At 30.7% G+C, this 18,510-nt stretch overlaps 1 long non-coding RNA gene across 1 annotated transcript in view; it reads left to right on the top strand.

Annotated features, from left to right (window-relative positions):
- The window catches only part of LOC132753658 (uncharacterized), a 78,660-nt gene that overhangs the window by 37,451 nt on the left and 22,699 nt on the right, over positions 1–18,510 (top strand). Inside the window, exon 3 of the long non-coding RNA XR_009628990.1 lies at positions 15,665–15,728. This is a non-coding gene — a long non-coding RNA (uncharacterized LOC132753658). The remainder of the gene's footprint in view (positions 1–15,664; positions 15,729–18,510) is intronic.

Genomic DNA, 18,510 nt, shown 5'->3' on the forward strand with positions numbered 1-18,510 from the left:
ATATATAGTTTGATATGTAATGATATATAATGGTTATTGGAAGCAAAAGTGGTTTCCAGTGAAAACATTTTACCAGCGTCAGAGTACTTGTATTTCGAAACGAGGCTTTCTGCTATCGAAACATCTTATTTGGCTATAAACATGTATTTTTTCATTATATTAATAACTCATAACCCTTTAAGGGTATAAAAAATATATAAAATGAAATATTTTTTACAAAGTTTAAAAATCATAGAATTATGTTGTTTCCATGATAATAATATTGTCGATTCTTGTAAGATTTGTAATACTTGTATGGTATGTTCTGTTATTCAACACTCATGAAAGTATGGAAATTACTTTTGGTTTTTAGAAAACAGCAGTTATAGTGATTTAGTTGTTTTTGTATGGAAGTCAAACTACCACTTTGTATTGCTACGTTTAATGTCAATTTATTGACATTCAGGATTATTTAATTAGAGTGTTAAGCATCTATATAATATGCTTTAATCTATTGAAATGTTTGAGATGAAAAAATATATTCATTTGTATTGAATGTATTGTTTGCGCATTCCGTCACATTATTGCAGTCACGGGGTACGTCCTATTTAAATTTGATAGGAGTCAACCCGTTTCTGCACTAAGGTGACTGTTTGTATTTTAAGATGTAAGAATGAAAGAAGTGGTTTTAAAATTCACACACATTTAGGCTTAGAAACCATGTTTTATTTTGTATTAGCAAAATGACAACTAAGAATTTAAAAAAATGAACATTGCAACTGGAGAAATGTGATGATAACAATAATATTACCAATAATTACTCTTTTTTGTATACAACTGTTTTTTGATGTAGCAAATAAGAAAAAAGAACAAGGAATATGCTTTTCTACTATACATGGATATAATTATGAATTTAAGGGATGCAGTAAGTTACACGTTATGGCATACAATTGCTTACAATCTACATATTTAATTAGAATAAAAAAGATCAAAAACCAACAGAATTTATCTACAGATTCAAAATATTGTAAAATTACTATATTCCCTATTTAATATAATAGCACATTATAAATCTCAAAACATTACTTGTTTACATTTATTGTTGTAGGTGTTAGATGAGAAACGAACTAAGGTACCTGATCTGTTTTATACTAAATCATTTGCATGCAGGTTACTATCGTAAGCAAAGTGCTAATTAGCTTATGGCGTTGTTCCATAAAACATCTTCTTTGCGTTAACAAAATTAGTGTTTTTTCTTAAGATTCTTAATAGGATTAAAAGCAGATAATATGTGTGGGGACTTCGTATACCTTTGAATTTCGAAGCACCTTGTCAGGGACTTCCTCCTGCTAATTAAAACATTAATTTATTTTATATTCAATATCAATATAAGATTTGGACTCATTGGGCTAAAATAAAAAACAACAAATAAAACTGAATAATACTTATGTAAACAAAACAATATAACAACATGTCGGTTTAACATGTCACTTCAATGTTGTTATATTTTTCTAGTTCTTTAGTATTATTTACTGCAGCACATTATGTATTAGAAATTCAGTACCTCTTGAGTCGGTGCTAATGGGGGAGGGATGTTTCACTTTTTTATGATCCCTCATGAACAGACTCAGTCAAACTGAGTCTGCATTTTTTATGTTATTTTGTTGTTTTTAATGCTTCTGTGGGATCACCCTTTTCCCAAGATTTTTAATTTAACATTATACATATATTTGATAATATGTTAGCAACGTAAGAAAAACCTAAATATTGAAAATACTTTTTACAACGCTCTATCGAATTCTCTTTTATATTATAAATATTTCCTCAAATATATAGTCTTTTTCCAGTCACGTTTATTGGCGAATACTGAAAACAAAACTTTACAACACTTCACTTCCAAAGCAAATTATATCCCCGATCAAGTGTTTGGGTGAACTCCAGAATCACAAATTGAAGCTTTGTGTAAAATCATTGACTGCCAGGATGATAAATGACTTCTTATAAAGCCTGCTATTTACGTCGTTGGGGGTGTTTGGAAGAGCATATGTTTAGCTTTATATTTGCCTGTATGCAAGATTTTATATTGAAATATACAACATTTTATTAACACATATTTAATTTCACATTCGGTAGCTACATAACAGTCATAAAATAAAAAATGCAGAGTAGTATTAGTTAACACATTTAAAATTATCATTGCTTAGGTTAACTGTCAAGACTGGTCGATGGGGTCGCCAAAATATTATTCCACATGAAAATAGAATATGCCTTAGCTATCATAAGCTAGAAGATGAATTTCACTTTTATTTGAATGTCTAAAATTTTCGGAATTAAAGACACAATATATAAGAAAATACTTTTATAGGCGCGAGAGATGTTAAATTATTTTTGCAATTATTTAATAGTGAAATCAAAAATGATATTTGAAATTTTGCAACTTATGTATATATAGGCTTTGAAAAAAGAAAACACATAAAAGTAGACATTTTGTCAGCAACAAAAACATTTTCATCTGCAAGAACATTATGTTTGCACATCTGTATAGTCTCTCCCAAAATGATCATTTTGTGTCAATACAAAAATTAAAAAGTCTAAGTGTTATTATTATTATGCCTATTTATTAAAAGAAAATGATTTGTGCATAATACATGTATATTCAATATTGTGATTTAATTGATCGCATGTTTTTATGTATCGCTCATGGATCATATGTCATTTATTGCATAATATAGCTTCTATGTCACGCATAGAATGTGTAACACGAATTACAATTAAATTGAATTTATGTATCACATGTGTAAAAACAAATCCACCAAAAATAGCTACAAATGTATGAAATGCATATGGTACTTTATACTGATGAAAATATTCTACTGGGGGAATAAATACTCAAAAAAAAAAAAACAATCATCGAAAAGATGACATTTTCATCATTTGAGAATTATGATTTCCGTTCGTCTGTCTGTTGATAAACGTCCAGTATCGTGTAAGGATTAGTATATTTTTTGATTTTATAAAGATTCATTCCTTTCTTTACGTGACTGAACTTTTATTTAAATGTCAACATAATATAGCTCACATATATCGTTTTAACTATGGTTATTTGCTGAATACATTAAAGCTTTTAATTGTACTAACAAGAAAAGAGCTTGTTTGGTTTTGCAATTCTTTTATCATGGTATGAATTGAATATTATATATTTTTTTAACGTTTACACATTGGCCATCTTTTGCTTCTTAATTGGTACAGTTATAGTGATTGAATAATATTTTGTATGGAAGTCAAATTACCAATGTCTTAACATTTTGCTACCTTTACCACAAATTATTATTCAGGAGATAAACATCTTACATATACTGAATCAAATATTACAACATTAAAAACCTCATGCTTTGCCCTTTCTACAAAAAAAATATTTGTTCATGCGGCATAATGTGCCTTGTAACACCGCACTTTGGGGTCAAACGCACTTTGGGGTCGGACCCCAAAGTGCGTAACATACTTTGGGGTCCGGCCCCAGAGTGCTTTACGCACTTTGGGGTACAATTTGACTGGGTTAAACTGGTACATATGCATATTTTTACATCAGACAAACGACCGCACTTTAGGTTCATAAAAATTCAATCAATAAAAATGAATTTTCATGATGTTTTAAATAATATATTGTAGTCAAAGCCAAAGGTAAACAAAATCAGTCAAAGTATTGAATAGATGAAAAACATGTGCACTGAATTATAGTAGAATTAATAGGGATTTTAAATGATCTTTATCAGTTAGTGAAGAACTTTCATCAAATAAAGAATTTGTATCAATTAATAATGTCACTTTGTTTAACAAGCCGTAATGTCAGATATCTTTTTTCAGTTTTTGCATTAATTCTGTTTCTTTGTTTGTTTATAACACTTTCTGTCAATAAAACTAACAGTTATTGAAAGTATCAGAAACTAAATTGTTAATCAGATCATGGCGACATTTCTCAGTTCTATACATTTCTTAAGAGATAATGTGATGTAATTGTTAAATGATGTTTCTTGAATGCTATTATATTTTTGAAAACCTTTAACTCATGAATAATCTTAGATGATTATACTAGATCACTATCAGACTTTACCACTTAAAAATACAACAAAACAAAACATTCGCAACCTTTATATTATTAATGCCTCCAGAAACTAGAGCAGATATTTTTTTTAGATAGTTTTAAAATCCTAGACAAACATTTACCTATTGTATCACTGTATCAAAATAGTTTTGTTTACATGTGTTTTCTTTCGTCAGTGCATTAAGGTAACTTTAATCTACACCAGTTAAATGGTAAACAAATCATTACTCTCGCATTAGCGAACGTGTGTTAGTTTGCTGTTGCGACCCACCCTACGCTAATTTCTCTAATAGTTGTTATTCATCAAAAAGTCCAGAAAACACATATGCATATTTCAACATCTTTTGAACAAAATATGCAAATAACAGGTTATATCAATGATCAAGCAAGTTACGTTAACAATTTGTGATTAATAATTTAGAATTTACAAGGTGACATTTGTACCTATATAGGGTTAACGCACGTTTTTCCGTGTTATAACGTCTGCAGAGTCCCGAGGAACGGTTGGTGCCCGAGCCCGGTAGGGCGAGGGCTCCAACAGTTCCGAGGGACTCTGCAGACTTTATAACACGAAATAAACGTGCGTTGACGCTATTATAGCATAACATTTTCAAACAGAGTCGTGATGTATAGTTTATACAAAACACAATTACATTAAATTCTTGTGCTTGGACGGTATTTATCCAATTCCATGTTTTACGTATGCGTTTCATTTTTCCGGGGCCAACAATTTGGAAAATTCTCGGAACCGAACGAAATTTTGAATTTTAACTGATTTAACAAATTTTAAAGCTTGGCCTTTGGAGATTTATTATCTCAAGAAAAAAAAAACGTTACATTACTCTACCCTCTACCCAAGTCAAAATATGACCCTCAGAAATTCTTAGTTCTAGAATGATTTCAGATTGACGGTAGAAAAAGATCAGTGACATCAGAATCGGTTTTTCTTTTCAAGCAAACAAGTTTACAAAAAAATCAGGCACTAAGCATTATTCTCTCAAAGAAATATAAAGAGCATTTATCAACATAAACATAAATAAAAACATTTTCTCATATTAATTTTGTGTTATCTAGTTTTGTAAGTTAATCGGAGTGTTAAACTGAATGACAGGTAGATTTTACTGTATTTGTTTACATTGACAACTGTCCGTTTCTTAGAAAGGGCGACAACCAAGATTAGCACCGATGTCTAAACAGTATGCCGTTTTTCCGGCATAGTTACTTGAATATGCGACTGAGGCCCTCGAATCAATAAATTTCAATATAACAAGAGCGCATGACTCTTTGGCAAACAGGCCAAATCGTCATTTTTTGTTTGTGTGTTTACTGGGCCCTGTATGTATTGCGCATAGGTGAAACCGGGCTATAACAAGAGCGCGTGACTATGTTAACGCATGGTTTTGGTCCCGTTATAACATGGGCAAAAGAGGGAAAAATAGCCGATTTTATGCTATAATAAATGAAAACACACATTTATTGATTTGCGAAACTATTAGATATATTCATATTTTGTTTGACTACGTCTGAAAATTGTTCACACATTTGCTGTCGGGAAATGTAACCTGGTAATACATTGTAATACCATGAAATGTATTTGAATGCTATCTTTACTATACATTTGCACCTTGCACCGGTGTAAGATATGCACATTATTTGTTAAAGTAATGTATGTAATTCAAAATGGATTGACTTTCAGAAGGTACCTATATCTTTGTACATACAATCTGATTATTGCAATTTTATCTTGAAAAATAAATCAACAAAAAAACTTTCTTTTGTAAAGCTTTTGTTGTTGAGTGCATGAGTATGTAATATTGATATGATCATTAGTTTATCAGATCTGGTTACATGCTACTGTGTTACATACACGTAAGAAGTTACAGTATATGAACTCCTAGTAACGATGTGTCTAAAGGCTGATATTTCATATGGGCACAGGGGTACTTAAGATATTACAAAGGCAGGTTGACCTTCATTGCATGTAATGTCTCACACAACGTTGTGTTCATGGGCATGAGTGTATTACATTGCAATGAATAGGTATGAATTTGCCCTGGGTAGATCAGCGGAGAATCAGTATATATTTGTCTTCAACATATCCCAGAATGTTTTATCTGACAGTCAGGTTGCATGATGCTGATGTAAGAGATAGGCTGCTATGATCAATCGATGCATAATCACATATAAAAACACATTGCCCTAAACATGACATCAGTAGTTTATGGAAGTCATTATAATAATGCTTAAAAATTTCTCGAATTTGAATGGTTTAAGCATTTTTGTATAAGATGCCCAACAAAATACATGATAACCGTTAAGAACCGAACCACGCACAAATGAGCCGCGTCACGACAAAACCAACATAATGGGTTTGCGACCCAAATTAACTTGTGATTCTAACGCCTTGGATCATGTCGCACAAAGAGTAGACCCATTTGCGATATCTGATCAGGATCCATGCTGTTCGCTATCAGCTTCTCAACTTGTTATTAGGGAGTTTGTAAGCGAACAGCATGGATCCTGATCAGACTGCGCGGATGCGCAGGCTGGTCTGGATCCATGCTGGTCGCAAACTCATTATGTTGGTTTTGTCGTGACGCGGCTAAAATCATTGTTTCTACATAGTAGACGGATATTTACATGAATGCATAAATATTACCCTTGGTCATATTGTTCTCATTTAGGCTATATTCTATCGTATATCCCGCCAGAAACTTTTATGACTTATAATTTACATGATTTATATATTTCAGATGTTAAATAATGAGAAATATTAAAAAACCGTACTACTTTAGGCTACTATTTATTTTTGAACACATTTATATGAATATTGTATTTAAGATGCATAAAAATTCTATGGATTAAAAGACATTTAACATGTTCAATACTCATGAACCTTAGGTTAATTTTCTAAAATAAAGATCGAAATGTTTGTCTTCTTAGATTCAATAAGCATACATTTTTATTGGTTTTAAGTTATAAGCATGCTGCGTAATGACGAGCCAGTTAAATATATAGAAACACTCAAATTTGATACTTAAAAAATACTGGTAATTGCTATACAGACTAATTTTAGATGTAAAATAACCATCTTTTGAGTACACATAGAGAAGGTATGTTACGCTTTAAACTCTACCTGCTTTGAGTAAACACAGAGTGAATACATAGTGTTATCAAAAAACTGGCAGTCTTTCTAAGAAAGGACCAAATTAATTTGACAAGTAATAGGGAATACAACTTTCCTAACAAATTTGTGCATTCTCTTATTCAAATTAGACATACTAAATTTTCCTAGATTTTTCCTAAAGAGGAGCATAGTATATCTCTAAGTATACAATTTATGTCTTTTATAAATTAACTTGTGATTCTAACGCCTTGGATCCTGTCGCATAAAGAGTAGACCCATTTGCATATCAATCGATTGTTGCAATGATTAAGAAGCCAGTCAGTGTCATTTATGTAAATAAGAAAGAGCAGAGAAGCTTCCTCGAGCATTGAGAAACACTAGTGGTAACAAAAGATCCAAGTTTTACTTACTGTAGTTTAGTATGTTTGGAAACAAACAAAGAAAAAGAAAACAACAACAACAAACAGACGAAGCTTATCTTAAAAACTAGTGTTACAGAACATCATGAACTGGTAAACTAATCTCTTTTAACTCCTAATATCGATAAACATAGACCCAAAACGTTCTCAAATATCTACAATTTTTAATCATTTGTCAACAAAATATATTAAAGCAGTTTGGCAGTTTGAATGATTTTGTCTGAAACAAGAATGATGTTTGTATGAAACAAGAATGATGTTTGTATGAAACAAGAATGATGTTTGTATGAAACAAGAATGATGTTTGTATGAAACAAGAATGATTTTGTATGAAACAAGAATGATGTTTGTATGAAATACATGTATTAGGAAACGATAGATTTATCTAAGTTAACACGTAACGTTCAAAGAGTTTGAATATTTTTGGGATATGAAATATTGGCAATAGTTATTCGAATCTTTATCGGAGGATGAACAGGTACATGTTATTTGCATGTTATAGTAATCAGGAAATTCCCGCGTTTTTATGCTAATATTTATTCCTGAGTATAATAGTATATCTATATTTTCATCATAATACTTCAAGATATTTGAAGCTTTATTCCATGAATTCCTGTGGTTTTCTCTACGTCTGATCAGTCTTTTCTTTTGCGTACAAATGTACTTACTTTACTACAGCAGGTGTTAATTACTAGGCAGCAACTGTAAAGAATTGCTATGTACCTCTTACCAAGAACATAAACGCAGATATCAAAATAATGATGTTTTAGCCTACGATAAAAATATGCTTTTGAAGAAACAAAATAAACAACAGTTCCTCATAGGACCCTCATTCATTGATCAATTTACTAATTAAATGAAAAAATGATTAAATTAAAAACTTGATTCTTATTCAATCATTTTACTTTAATTTTTGAAATTGATCACCATTTAAAAAGGCTTTTCCGTATGCACACATCTGCGGATGTTTCTATTCTTTACCATTTTATTTAACATGTTAAATCTGCTTAAACTGGTGCTGGTGGTCTATACCAAGCCTGCAACATGCTGTTTTGAATGGTATTTAAAGATTATATTTCTTTCTATCTAAAACATTTTCATATAGTTTTTTTTTTCAAGACTGTATTATTCACTACAGTATGAATTTATAAACATTACCTAGAACATGGATTATGAGTAATTGACAGACTTAGTAAAGTTTCATAGAAATGGTCTTCTATCGCGGTAATTCTCGGAGACAAAGAGAAGAACAAACAAAGACAAAAAACAAACAAACAAACAAAACTATCCATAAAAAAGCCCCCCCCCCTCCTCCCCCGAAGAAAAGAACTTTAATTTGAAATTGTTTCAACAAGCTTCACATAGAAGTACAATTGTTTATTTTAAAGTCAACTTATAAACAACAACGGCCTCGTTTAGACCAATAAGCCATTGACCTGGCATACAATATAACTTCGACAGCTCAACACAATAGAATGGTGATGATATATTTATTTAGTTCACTATCGTTCAACCCTTTTCATGAAAAATAAGCACTGAAGATATATTTGTTCAGATATTTGAATTATCCATACATCCTCTACAAACGACATTACTCTTGTTTGATAGCTCTATTGTTTGTGGCTTTACTTAAGTACACGTTGCCTGATTCATACCAATCTTCTCCCAAATTGTCCGTTATAGAGACGTGTATGAAACAAGAGAAACAATGTTTGGTCTAATCACTTAACAATGTCTAGATTCGTTCTTCTTTTATGACTTTGATGTTTGTACAGAGTAAAGGAAATGAAATACTGGATGTCTGAAATGATTGCTATAGGATATCTACATACCAGCGTCACGTGATCATCCCTCCATCTTATGTACAATACTTCACTTCGTTTCTAAAGAACGTTGAACCCTGTCAACAGAAAACGGATTTATATTGCATTATTCCATTTTAAATTATTTTCCGTAAACTTTTTCACGATTGTAAATATATTGGCATTTTACATTTATTACAAAGATGGTCCGGACAATTGCTATACAATACGAAAATATATAATGTATTATATACATTAATTTCATATAAAACAATCAATATGAAATGTTCCTATCAAGCTATATCTTGTAAAATATTTTTTTATAAAATTCATTAACAGTAGGCCTACAATGATATTGGTTCTATATTCTTATGGACTATTTATGCTACCTATTCCTATTATCGTGATAAATATTTATATTTTTGAAACAAAAAGTATCCAAAGAATTTTAAAAAACACACACAAAAAAACAAAAACCTATTGGTCGAACACGGATTTTACACTCAGTGCAACTGGACAATGTATCTACAAAATTTCATTAGCCTTGCATAGTTTCTTCTCATGAAGTCATCATGCACGTCATTGTGACCTTGACTCTTGTCCTTATAACCTCAAAATCAATATAGAACATTCAATGGTATTTTACGATCTCCTACGTTTCATAAACCTAGACTTATTCCTCCTGATTTTGGATTATTTCTATAGTATTCTTCGACTCAAACACCAGAGGCAAGCACGTTTCACCCCATAATCAACATCCCCCTACCATCAAATATAGTTTTGTAAGGAAAAACACGGGTATTCATACCATGATGTTACCCGAGACAGTGCTGACAAGCGCCATTACATATCATTATGCGACTGTAGTTATCTTTTTGCATATTCGAATACGTAAAACTGAAATCCGCTTTCAAACTTACTACTTTATATTACGATCATTGATATCGATTCCAAGAAATCTTCCGTTTTCACTGTCTAAATTATATGAAGATATTAAATCGAGACATTATATTTTTCTAAAAGAGGGTTTAAATATTTTTCGTATTTTGTTACTAAATTCTGTCTGTACTGTAATATGTAAGTGCTCGTTTATTTGAAATGGTTATGTATGGAAATAACTTATATGAAAATGGATTTATTTGATTGATATCCACAATCTAAATTAAGCAATAAATTAGTTTACAGACAGAGTCCAAGAACCACTTGAGTTTAAATGAACTGATGTCCTTCGCTATGTAAAATATGCTATACATTAGTGAATCTGGATACTTCATAGCATTGATCAAATGTTTCAGAACTCGATCTTTATGTAATAGTGACTGAGGGAACAGCCATGTTCTCCTAACACTGTAACATTAGATGTGTGGGTTCAAACACCAAGAACTCTTTTACAGAATCTAAAATGTTATTTATCTTTTTTTTCGATTTTAACATCCCCATACTTCTGAACGATACAGAAGTATAGAAAACACAAGAGAGTCAAACAATGACATTTGTGCTTTTTGTATCAAGATTCACTCTGCTAACGACTTCTTAAAGATTGTAATACGCTTTGAGGGCTTAGTTGTTAAAAGACTAAACAACCTTTTGCATGTTATCCATTTAGTAAAATTTAACATCAATGTAATAAAATTAAACAACGCTATTTATCTCATCATTATTGCGCTACAATTAACGTATTTATCTTGTATAACTCATATAATATAAAAGACGTGCTCTTAATACCCATCTTTCTTTAAAGCTAAGATCACATAGATACATATCATAAAACTTGCATGGGATCAAAACTTCACTATCTTTAGATTTTACAAAGAGAATTATGGAATAAGTATCAATTAATAACACTTAATCAGATTCTAATTTAATTTATGTAACATAATAAATGAAGTATTTGCTGGGCTAAATGGTTTATTATGATGTGGCGAAGGTAAGTAAACAAACACACGCACAAACACGCGTGGTTGTTATTAACCACCCTGACCAACCCCGGCATAGTTTGATTACATCGCACAAAATTTTTAAAAAATGGTCCGATGTACCAGGGTTACACAAATAGTACTCTTAATGACATTGTACATGAACATAAAACGGTAGGAATTCTGCATTACAATTCATTTCAAAGTAAGTTGATAAACGGCATTTAAACGTGTAAGAATTCTATATCACCTTTTGTAGCGGTTGACTAAATTTTGACCTGTACAGAACAATGCGTCGAACTATAACTATCAATATTGTAATAGATATATTGTAAAATTTAATTACCTTTTATTGTCAATTCTTTATTGCATACTGTTTACAAAATGCTACGTTTGTTAATCTCATTAATGTAGGATTTGCTATCTGTAATACAGGTTAAACAAAAGTTCATCAACCAACTCGTGAACTTTAAAAAATAATACCTATGGTGGTTAGAAATAAAGAATTGAATTTATCTAGATTTAATAAAAGAAATTGTTTTCGTGTGAATATTTTCAGTGGTTTAATCAATTTAGTTTTGACAAAATTACAAATGGATTCATAACAAAGGTACGTTAAATTTCTATTTAAACTAATTAATTTAAAATGCCTTTTCAATACAATTATACAATGAGGCGTTTAAATGATATATTGTAAGCGTGGCAGTGTATTAAAGTCGCTCGGTGCTATTATCGTGTGCTTGCAATAATAAACACTTCAAACATTTAAACGCTATGTAAAACCAATCGTATATACATGTTGATATTTTTAAGACACATTGTGTCTTTGAAATCCATATTTTCTTAATTATTTTAGGAATGTCGAGCATGTGTTTAATGTGTTTAATAATGTTTTAATAATGAATTTAGAACATATTAGATGTAATTTGATGTTAAACAACTGGCGAATGTTGCGCTAAAGGTGCAGTAATGTATTATAAAGGTAGCCAATTGTAAACAAAGTGGTACTTTGTCTTCCGTACAAAATTCTCATTCACTATGAATATACCCATTGCCAACAGAGCAAGAGGGCATCTTTGTGGCAAATGAGTATTTGTTTTTGAAAACTGTAACAAGATGCCAAAAATAATTATGTTTTAGAAAAATAAAAATGATTGCATTTGAAAATAGGGCTTTTAGTTAAAGATCGTTATTACTTATAGAATATATAAAAACGGAATCCCTAAAGAACGCAAAAAAAACCCCGATAAAAATGGAAATGTCGCAGGCTCCGTATAATTGAGCCTGTTTTTGGACGGTACTGGAAATTGCAAGCTACCGTCCACGTCCACTAGAACTGACTTTAGCAGAATTACACATTTAAACTTGAAAATGATAAAACTTTGAATTTAGAAAAATTCGCAGATTTGTTTATATGGGGTTGTCATCGAATGTGATAAACTCAACGTACGTAGCTGAGAACGAATACTTAATAAATGGGTATATATACATATTGATTTTAATGATGTATTATTATGGATTGATTGCTTTTCGATATCAGAAAAAAAACAACAAAAAAACACACAACAACTTCACCTTAAAAAGTGAACTTGTCGGTCGGTCGGTGGTCGGTCAGTTTTTATAATGTGCGGAAAAAACGAAGTGTTTGAATATCTTAATTATCACATGTAGCGGGATTCAATACAAGTGAAATCAGGCTTTGGCTACCGGTCACCATTTTATCATTTAATATTTTTTCTTTAAATAAATTTGCAACATCATGATATATTATGCAATATAGTTTGAGTTTGGTAACAAGCTACATAATATTTTGCTACAGTTATGTTTCGAATTTGCCAGAAAACTAGGTATACGGGTGATTACACCTTTCTGTTACAACACCGTGCTACAGAAATATTTTATACATTTCAACAATAAATATAGACCAAGTATGATCAAAGAGGAATTTTCTTTATTTTTTATTTAGTTTACTGTTAAGTAGACAAAAGCGTAAAATAAATTTTGAAATAACGTACTTGAAAATATTATCTGGTTTAATACAATGTGAGTACATTAAAGAAGCACGCTAAATGCTCAGAACAAAAAATGGCAAGGGTTTTCAAAGTTTTATATTGTAACTGTTATATTTAGCTAAGGTTAATGACCGTAATAATGGAACATTTTACCTGTATATTTTCAGACAATATTTACAACTTATCTCTCTTTTCCTGACAGAAGTGTTCGTTAAACACACTTAACAACAAACTTAAGGCCTATCAAGAAGAATACACGTGGTAAAATCCGACTTAGTTTTTTTTTTCATTTTGTATTTTGTAGATTTCTTTCTATAGATATATGTGCGCACGTGTGTCTGTGTAGATTAATTTTATTTCCGAGCAAATCAGTCTGAAAAGTTAAAATTAGCCAAACATATTGTTTGATTTTATGATAAAACTTGAGCGTTATTTGTGAAAACACACTAATTCATTGAAATTCAAAAAGAAAGAAAACTATAGTTTTAAACGCTCTTCAGACGTAGAAAGATAATCGTGACTAATAGCGTATTTATATAAGGTAGCAATCTTGTATCCGAATTTTTAGAATGACTCTTGAAACAGGGTATTTTTAACAACAGAATTATTAAATTTATATTGCAATTAATATATCTATCAACTTGTGTATTTTGGACATGATATTAATAATAGTAAGTGGTGTATCGGTTTGAAAATCTATTGTACATGTAGATTGAAATTAAAATTTCTAGCAATCATACATACAATTCAACTTAAATTTTTCAATTCCTTCGCTAATTTGAAATTCAAATGTAGCTTGAAAGTCTATTTTTCGTTGCTTTCAATTAAATGCAAGTTTGACAGTTCATCACAATATTACAATTCTGGTATCTGAACATTGGTCAAACTAGCCCTTCGTCAAATCATCAGCAGAAGCGGTAGTGTCATCCATAGTACGCTCTTCAGTATCAGCATCATATCAACAAATATAGAATATAGAAACATAACCACTTGATATTCCTTCTGCTTATGTCATTGTTTTCATTAGGTATTATGAAATTGTTATAATTCGACAAGGTATGTAAATGGTTATAAAAACAACACTCAATATGTTATCATTATATTGATAAGATCACATCAATTACAGGATTTTTGATATTGAACAAGCTTTTATACGATTAATGGCTTGTATTGGGATACTTGTATGTGATTTTTGAGATGTTAGTTCACGTAAGGTTAATGTCCGTGTTAAATGACCTGAAGTAGAAGTAGACAATCTTTCTTCAATAAAGGCGATTCTGTTCTTATTTTAATAGAGGTTAATATATGATTTCCAATTCCATAAACAGCATTCCATCCCGTCTGGTACAAATCAGCTTAGTATGGTATTAAACAAGGCGTTGACCTTTTTCTATAGGCGTTTGCCTTTGTAGGAACTCTTCTGTAGCTTTCCGATATGTTTCTTGGTTTGATTGTCAAAGAATTTTGTTTTTGTTTTACCTTGAATGAATTTTACTCGCCTTAATATAATTGATATAGATATTGTTAATTTAATGAAGTACAGTACCAAATAAGAATATTTATATAATTGTTTCTTGCTGACGAAGTACCTGGCAACAATGCCAGTTATTCTTAACCTATTCTTACCTATCAATACGTCGTTATAATTGTTATAATGTATATGTATATCATAATAAATTTGTTAAAACCATATCCACACGATTCCTGAATTAAATATATACATAGGCCTGAAAAAATTGTCTTATTTACGATACTTCGAGATGGCATGATGCACTTGATGCTTTGAAAGCTGTGGAAATTAACTACATAGTAAAACCATATTTTGAATTTCAAGTTATTAGTTCATGAAATTATGTTTAGCTTCACAAGTTCTTTCACTCTCTGTGACACCAATATAAAATACCCTGTTTTAGATAGTTGATGAATACCGACGTTAACCAGTTTGGGTGGTTAAGCTATTTGACTTAAAACCACCTGTCCGTCACCGCACCGTCAGGGACTTTGGATTCTTTCATGTGATGAAGCTATCCAGCTAGCTTACGTAACATCAGTGGTTCTACTCATGTGTCAATTTATGCCTGAAATAATGTACAGAGGAGCACCTAAAGTATTCTCAAACAGTAAAGATGGAAAGTCCCCACATTACATTTACAGTGTTGGTGCGACTTTTAACACGACAAAAACATAACAACAGTTTGGCGCATATATTATATAGTTCCAGAACATTGCAGAACAGAGTTAGATAATTTAAAATGTTAATTAAGATAAGTTTTGTATAGTAATAAAACATTTTTATTATCATTTCAGTGATTCATGGACATAGAAAGTCAAGAACATGTGATGTTTAAAGCCTATATATAATATGTATAAGGTATGTACTAATAAGTTTGAGTTATTTGAACAGTATAGAAACATTTCCAGGTTTTGCTTGAATAAAGTACATGCCTGTCAAGTATAAATCTTGTGGAAGTTCTATTTAAATACATTTTGTCATATTATATAAAATACTTAAAATACTTATAATTAATTGAATGATAACAATTTAATCCTAAATACATTTGGACTTTTGTGGAGCTTTCCTATTGTTCTGTTGACAAGATAATGTTTGGAATATAGCCCTAGCCGATTTCACTTGTACTACAAGACAATTGTCATGTACACACATTTTAACAACCCAAATAACCCGTGCAATACAATTTGAACATGCTTTACTTCTGACATTGGCCGATTTGAAATACAATGATCATCAAAAAGGCAGATGTACGCTATGGGAATGTAAGCGTATTGAAACATTCACAGTGGGTGACCGGAGTTGAACACAATATGATAATATATAAAAAAAAATCATCTTCAAATAAGATCATTTGAATAGAGTTAATTGTCTAGACAGAATATAATTAACGATAAAGAACCTCTTCCGTCAATGTACTCCATTCAATCGATGATTGTTTGGCAGATCTGATTTTAAGGTATAGGATAAAATGTTAGTTCATAATGGATTCTCATAAGTCGAATATTGACTTATTAACACACAATTTACTTAATTTGACAGAAAATGATATAGACTGACGTTTTTGTATGTTTAAAAGTGTACTAATTCATGGTTGGATTATGTGAAGATTGGATATAAAAGGAGTATAATACTGTTTGTAACTTTTGTTTATGTAAGGTAAGCTTTTACCATAATCTGTGTACGTGTAAGCGTCTTTTATGTTAAAACGAAATAACGTGCAATAATTGAACAGTGACATTGGCTGTTTTGAATATAACATTAAATACATGTCCTTATTGAATGTAAGTATTGAAATTACGTGTGTGACTTAGTTTACTAGAATTTGTAAGGTAAGCTTTTACCATAATCTGTGTACGTGTATTTCGGCACAGTGAAGGATCGAACCACAGACCTCTCAATTATCAGGCATTCTCTTTACCGACTGTCCTATTGTGAATTAACGAAAACTGTCACATTAAGCTGGCGTGACTTTCAATCGATGACTTATATACTCCACATTAATTTTCGTAAACTACACGGACCAAACCGAAGTGGGATCGAATATTTAAATGATTCCTATAATGTATTCAAAATTGACAGGTCAATAAAATCAGACTATACTATGGTTTAATTAAGGTTAAATACCTAAATTATCTATACTGATATCTTCCTTTATGAACCTTTTTTTGGCAAGTAAGATATTTTTCAAAGTTGTATACACATACTAATATAACAGGTAAAATTGTATTGCTCAATACAATGTGCATAGTATTGCACTTAAAATTGAATGTTAGAGTACGATTGCAATTAATACTTAATTGACAAGTGCATTTAAGTATACATCAAGCATTGCAAAATTGGTTAATGTGTTAAGTCTTAGTAATATCTGCAATGTCTTTAGGATATATTTTATCGTAAGTGTCATTGGAAGACAAAGAAAGTTTGGTTGGTAGAGTTCGTTTAGTGACCGTGTATTGGGACAAATACACAAAGTGTTTTTCATCCGTCAGTTCATGACGATATATTACAAATTTTCGCTAAAGCGCACTGAGCTGTAAGATACACTTTAAATCTATGTTTGGTGCAAATTACATTATTATATAAACTACATTATCATATAAACATACAAATGTATACAATTATTTTGATTATTTTTTGTTGATCTGAAAAACACTGCCGGAATACAATTAATTTTTGAAATAGTTTGAACTTAGTTGATTGAAATGAATGAATGAATTAATTTAATTATTTCATATATTTATTTTCCTTAATCATAACACGAAATTTTCTTCGTTACTGTCGGAAATGTGAGATTATTCTGTCAGCTTACGCAATTATAGGAAGTTCCAATTCTACTAATTACATAACCATATGATGTTTAAACATGATTCACTTGACTAAGTAATATCAGCAATGTCCTTTCCTCATAACAAGAAATCTTTTAGGCATAGATTCTTTATAGCTTTCTTGTTTTACTAATTTTGTGTGTATAAATAACATATTATGCATATTTAATTTTTATTGGTAAAACTAAGTAACATTTTATTTATTTTATCTGTGTAGAGAATCAATTTGACCTTTAATGGCCTTGAACGTGACCCAGTGACCTAGATATGCATTTTAGAATATGACTAAGCAATGGTTCTTGTGTGAGCGGACATATAACTACAAACAATAAAACTTATATAGATCTAATGTAGCTCAAATTATTCAAATATTTTAAACTATTGCAGTCAGATCAGCCAAACTACAGTGAATGTTTTTGAATATATGTACCTTCTATTATAGTATGTAATGTTGTATCATTTCGCTAACGGCATAAACGTTTTAAAATCGTAATAGTGAAAACAATAAACTGAGTGTAGGTGAAACTGAAACGTCCTGCGGGACTTGAAATCTATTTTGTATTTTGTCATTTCATTCTATGGTGTAATAACTTTCTACTTATGCATTGAAACTTTGCCATGCAGTCAATATGTTGATGACAAATTGCTTCAATCACAAACGTAGGAACAGTAATCCAAAAGACAGAAATGAATGTCACAATTATTGATCATAACCATCCATGTCAAACACTTACTTGCCAGTATGTTTATAAATGTGTATATTCAAATAAAAGGCCGTAAATGAAAAATATCTGTGTACCCTTATATGAAATGTT

The sequence above is a fragment of the Ruditapes philippinarum genome, unplaced genomic scaffold (genome assembly GCF_026571515.1).
Source record: "Ruditapes philippinarum isolate M1 unplaced genomic scaffold, ASM2657151v2 ctg2829_1_1_1_1, whole genome shotgun sequence".
NCBI classification, from domain to species: domain Eukaryota; kingdom Metazoa; phylum Mollusca; class Bivalvia; order Venerida; family Veneridae; genus Ruditapes; species Ruditapes philippinarum.